Raw genomic sequence first — 6,293 nt, 5'->3', positions numbered from 1 at the left:
CTTAATGTCTTTAGAAGAGTACATAGATTTTGGGGGCTTCCCTCATAGCTCAGTTGGTAAAGAATCTGTCTGCAAAGCAGGAGACCCGGGTTCAATTCCTGGGTTGGGAAGATCCCCTGGAGAAGGAAATGGCAACCCACTCCAATATTCTTGCCTGGAAAATCCCATGGACAGAGAAGCCTGGTGGGCTACAGTCCGTGGGGTCGCAAGAGCCGGACATGACTTAGTGACTAGAGAGACAGATAGTAACAGTCTAGTAATAACCCTCTCCTCCTTCCCAACATTTCATTAGGCATACCTTCTAGGAGACACACACATGGGTGAAGAACCCACTGAGTAGACTTTCTGCTGTGAAAGAAAGAAAAAGAAAAACAAAAAAAAACCAAGGTATGTCTAAGGGCATTTATGCTGGAATTTGAAAAAGATGGGATTTGCAGATGAATAGATATTGGTGGTTTGGGCATATTTCTTCAAGGATTGACAAGGCAGTTATGTCCTAAATCAGAGTTCTGCAAAAAGTTGCTGAGGAAACCTGCACAAGGACCCAGACTCAAAACCTGGTAGCAAAGGAATTTTTCCTACACTCTTTGTTTTTCTTTCTTTAATAATATATTATTTAAAGATTCCAGAAATGGTCCCTTTACTTGTCCTCTGCTGTTTCATTCTTACCTCTATCTAATCTGACACAGAACAGCAATACACAACTTGAGGGGAGAGGCGAAATATAAGTGCTTTAAAGGATAGACGTTGAATACATTTACCAGAACACAGGAGGAAAATGGTTCTTTTTAGAAAATAAATGTACTTTTCGAGATGCAAGTAATATATATTCATTATGGAACATCGGGAAACTACATAAACTCTTAAAATTATCTCATTTTCTATTAATTATACTTTTAAATACATTTTTATCTTTATCTCAACTCTATGTGTTATATAACATTATTCACTTTATTTTATAGATAAGAATACTGAATGATGGAGTGGTTAAGCTCAGGCTCCTCTATTGTAATAACTGGAGCTGAAACTGACTGAGGAAGTAGAAAAGAAACATGAAACAGATGTTCTGTGACCATAGAGGATGGTCACATCCTCTACGGAGCATTCATAACGCAGTGAGTGTGCAATGAGGGTTTGATAAATGGATATCAAATCCCTTTCATGATATAAGAATGTAATTCCAGAGAGTAGAAAAGCTTGGGCTTTTCATCAACCAGAATTGGTTCTAATCACAGTTTCCTGAGTTTGAAGTGAAGTGAAGTGAAGCTGTTCAGTCGTGTCCAACTCTTTGTGACCCCATAGACTGTAGCCTGCCAGGCTCCTCTGTCCATGGAATTTTCCAGGCAAGAATACTGGAGTGGGTGGCCATTTCCTTCTCCAGAGGATCTTCCCAACCCAGGGATTGAACCCAGGTCTCCTGTCCTGCAGCAGACTCTTTACCATCTGAGTTGCCAGGGAAGCCCTTCCTGAGTTTGCAAGATTTCAACTTTAAGATCAAGCTTAAACTTTTTCAACCTAATGACATGATGGTACTAGACAGGAAGTAGGGTTGTGAGGAGTCTGTAAATCCACAGCAGCAATATCCATGCATATAACTCAGTAAATGGTAGATTTTGCTATTGACAAACCTACCACTTGAGGCCAATTTTATTCTTTTTCTCATTGACTTGCAATGCAGTATCTCTAGGGTACTGCTCTATTAAATCTAACCAAAATACCTCATATTATATAAGCAGGTAATGTGTAAAATCATTGCAATGAAAGAATCCCTCTGAAATTATTTGAGTGCATGTCAGATTGTTTTGCTGGCAGATCAATAATTAATATTTGAATAGCATTTTTACAGTTAGCAAAGAATCAGTGAGAGTGGAAACTGATAATAGCTAATAAGGCATAACCCACAGAGGAAGATTTAGACCTTGGATTACTTCACTCAGCATTATATAATAACCCTGGCAAAGTCTAAGAGAATTATATCAATGTTCATAAAATTATTCTATAGAAAAATACATTTTTATCGCCTGGAATTAGGTAAAGTGAAAGTGACTAAAAACAATGATTATTTTACCAATTATTTACTAGATGGAATACATCCAGATTTATTTTTAGAGCAATAGGAAGCTGGGAAAATAATGAGAATAAAATGAGTTCAGATATAGGTAGAATGTAAACATGACCTGTGATATAGGTGCATGCGTGCGTGCTTAGTCACTTCAATCGTGTCCGGCTCTCTGCGACCCCATAGTCCGCCAGGCTCCTCTGTCCATGGGATGCTCTAGCCAAAAATCCCGGAGTGCATTGCCATTTCCTTCTCCAGTGATAAAGTATGAAGTGAGTGAAGTGAAGTTGCTCAGTTGTGTCCGACTCTTTGTGACCCCATGGACTGTAGCTTACCAGGCTCCTCCATCCGTGGGATTTTCCAGGCAAGAGAATTGGAGTGGGTTGCCATTTCATTCTCTGGTGGTATAGGTAGGATGCACATCTATCAATCTATCTATCTGCCATCAACCATGAATCAATCATTTCTCCATACTCATTTTCCATGCACAAAACATACACTAGGGTAGAATTTCACTTTGTAATATTATGTTGCAAATGAGCACCATGCTTTTTTTAAGAGGATCTCTTTTCTCCTCCTAACCATTTGTCTGAAATAGTGGTTTACAAACTTTGATGAATCTCTCCATCCTCTGGGGTGCTTGTTAAAGTATAGATTGCTGAGACCAACACCAGTTTCAGATGCTGTAGGTCTCAGACGGGGCCTGAGAATCTGCACTTCTAACTAGTTCTTAAAACGTAACCATGCTGCTGCTCCTGGCAACACACTATGAGAACTAGTAAAAGCCTCATTGAGGCTCAAAACCACTTCTCCTACAAAGTCTTTTGATCACTGCTGTCCCTCTTAAAGCCTTCCTCCTATGATGCTTTTCTGTTGTTGTTGTTGTTTTGCACATTACCAATTAAATTCATCACATTACAGGTGTGACAAATGAGAATACAAGAAAGTGTATGCAATTAGGAATAAATATTTGTTTGGACTTAGCCATAAGTAGCTGTATCCTCATGGACAATTTTTTTTTTTTCTCACTAAGGTTCCCCCCCCGCCCAACCCCGGTTGTACTTTGTTTTCTTATTTGAAATATATCCCTCAGTTTCTTCACTTTGCTTGATTCTCTGTGTTGCCTTCTCTGCATTAGATGGCACAGTCATTTCTCTCAGTCTTGAAGGAGTGACCTCCTGGTAAAAGAAGTCTTATTGTTCAACCCTGTCCTAGCTTTTGCTCCTCTCTAAAACCTTTGGTTTGTCCAAGCAGTCTACTATATTTTGAAGAGCTCCTAGTAGTTGAGGGTGTGCCAAAGCCTGGCAGTGTCCCCAGGTGGAGGATCTCAGTCAGCACTGAGATTTGGGTTGATTGGATACATGCAAAAGTGCTCTTCTGGGTTTTGCTGGAGCTTTGGAGCATAGCAGAGGGAAGAACGAAGATAGGGGGAGGGAGACAGAAGGGAAGAAAAGATTCCACCCTCCCAACATTAGCAAGGCAGAAGGAGGCAGAAACTCAGAATACAAATCACCCATGACCTTATAAGCAGTAGGTAACCTGCTCAATTCAAACTCAGAACTGCTCAGTCTCAGAAGAGCTGTCCTCCAGTTCCTCTAACTAGAATACAGAGTAGAGCTGAGAGGTTGCACAGTTCACTACCACCTCTGAATGCTACAGTCCTAATTATTTCAGATTGTTTGTCTAATCTTTCAATGCTAAAACTAAGTTTCCTGAAGACTTACATGTTAAAGATAATGTTAACAATTTATTAGCTATATTAAGGCCTATTATGTGCCAGGTATCATAGAAGATACATCTAATATAATTTAATTTCTTCCTTACTTCCACAGAGAAGCCTCTCTGGTTGACCCTAATGAAAGCAACTTCTTCCAGTTTCATTTTCTCTCTTATTACCAGACTGTATTCTTCAAGTTATTTGTCACTGTAATAACACATAATGCTTATTTGCGAGTCTACTTATGTCTCTGCTTTGAATGGAGGCTGAATGAAATCAAAGATCTTATTTGACATTATTTTTATCTTCTCCAGCTAGCATATTTGCCCTGGAATATACTAATAGGCAAGAAAATATTTGTTGAATAAATGTAAATAAGTAAGTGTTAGTTGCTCAGTCGTGTCCGACTCTTTGCAACCCCTTGGACTGCAGCCCACCAAGCTCTGAGATTTTCCAGGCAAGGATACTGGAGTAGGTTGCCATTTCCTTCTCCAGGGGACCTTCCCAACCCAGGGATTGAACCCAGGTCTCCTACACTGCAGGGAGATTCTTTACTGACTGAGCTTCAACGAAAGCTCAGAGGGTGTATTATTCTCTTTGTGATGATATGATTACTTCAACTAACAGAATTAAGACTTTATCTTAATGATACATCAACTCAGACTTATTTTTCCATTTGACCCCCAATGGCCAAGGGAGCAGCCTCTAGATTTTCTCAGAGCCAATAAAGCAAAACCTCATATCCAACAACATTGTCCTTAATGATGTTCTTTATCCTCCTTATTCTCTTTCCATAAATACCAACATTCTAACAGATGACAATTGAACAACAAGGGTTTGAACTAAATGGGACTGCTCATACGTGAATTTTTTTTTCACTAGATACATATTGCAGTACTACACAACCCAGACTTGGTTCGATCAATTGATATGGAACTGTAGCTATGGAGGGCAAACTATATCCCCATTGTGTAAATATACACATGATTTTTTTCTACACATGACTAAATATCTCATATTTTGAGGAAATTTGCCTAAAAATAGAACTGATGACACTACATTCTCATTGAAGCTTTTAGGAAGATTTTGAATTTGATACCAATTTTTAACTGTCAGCCTTTTACTAACAGAGTAATAAAAATTAGTTCTCAACCTCAGGAGACTTAGAATTAAACCTAATAACCTGGATGGGCAGCGTAATGTTTCTACCTCTGTCACTTACTACCAGCATGATCTCAGCCATTTAAATTATATACAGCTTAGTCTCTTTATCTGTAATATACCACTGAAAACATACACCTCATCTTATGCTCTAAGAATTGTATAAGATGAGGCATATAGAGTTTAAACACAATGTATACTTGATCTTTGGAAGTTCAACTATAAATTTTTTTTTTCATTTTTAAGACTAAGGCATCTGTAACTTATCTTCATAGCCCCCTATTTTATTCATCTCATTTCATTTTTTTTGGAAACAATAATAATACAAAGATGATGATGATAAAGAAATGAATAGTTTTTTAAAGGTGAAAATGTTTTTTAAAACCAGGATTCAAATTCAGGTGTTAATCCCTCCTTTATAGCAAGATAGATATTTCCTTCACTTTACTCCTCATGGTACTTTGGATAGCAAGGCTGTTCTTTGTAAACTCATTTTAGCTTAAATTCGTGAGTTAGTAAAACCTGATAGATATCCCCAAAGGCTGTTGATTTTACCTGGCTTTCTTTAATTACAATGATCACATAGAACAATATTGGTTAATGTCATTCATTCTGGGTTGCAATTAACTTAATCTCAAATTTATTTCAGCTTTTAGTGGACTTTTGACCTAAGGATGTTAGTTTGTTCAGGTCGTATAAATACTCATTGATCTGACACGTAACTGGTGACATTTATAATGAAGTCATTCTCTTCTATTAATTCTACCTGCATTGTGACTTCTTATACAACGGCCAAGAGTGTCATTTGACCCTCAGACTCACACTTCTGCCTCATCAGTCACATGCCAGTCTAACTCCACCCTGGGCCCTAAATCTCTGGTGTCATTAAGAAGCTGAAAACTTCAGAGGGCAGATTTGCAGCTGTGATGTATAATACAGAAGAATTCATGAAAAAAAAAAAGAAGTTGGTATGAGCAGATGCTAATCTATTTTATATTTGAAAAGAAAATGACTTTATGAAGACAACGTGCTCTTGGGACGAAGTGTACTTTATTTTCAAACAAATAAACATATTTCCAGACTAAATCTCCTTGATATAAAAATTATTTTTGACATTTCTGACTCATGTCTTTTATTGTAATAATGAACATTCTAGGGAAAATGAGCATTATGAATTCATGAACACAACTTATTTTACTCTCAGTGGGGAGGTGAGACTCCAGTAGAGTCAGCAAATATCTACTGGCTATGTCTGATATGCAAGTACTGTGACAGATTTAGGGCAGAGTTCCCCAACCTCAGCATTACTGGAATTTTGGGCAAGATAATTTTAAATGGTTGTATTGTGTATTGCTG

This window comes from Odocoileus virginianus, chromosome 2 (genome assembly GCF_023699985.2).
Source record: "Odocoileus virginianus isolate 20LAN1187 ecotype Illinois chromosome 2, Ovbor_1.2, whole genome shotgun sequence".
NCBI lineage: Eukaryota > Metazoa > Chordata > Mammalia > Artiodactyla > Cervidae > Odocoileus > Odocoileus virginianus.
The sequence above is the reverse complement of the archived record's forward strand: the minus strand, read 5'-3'. Positions refer to the sequence as shown.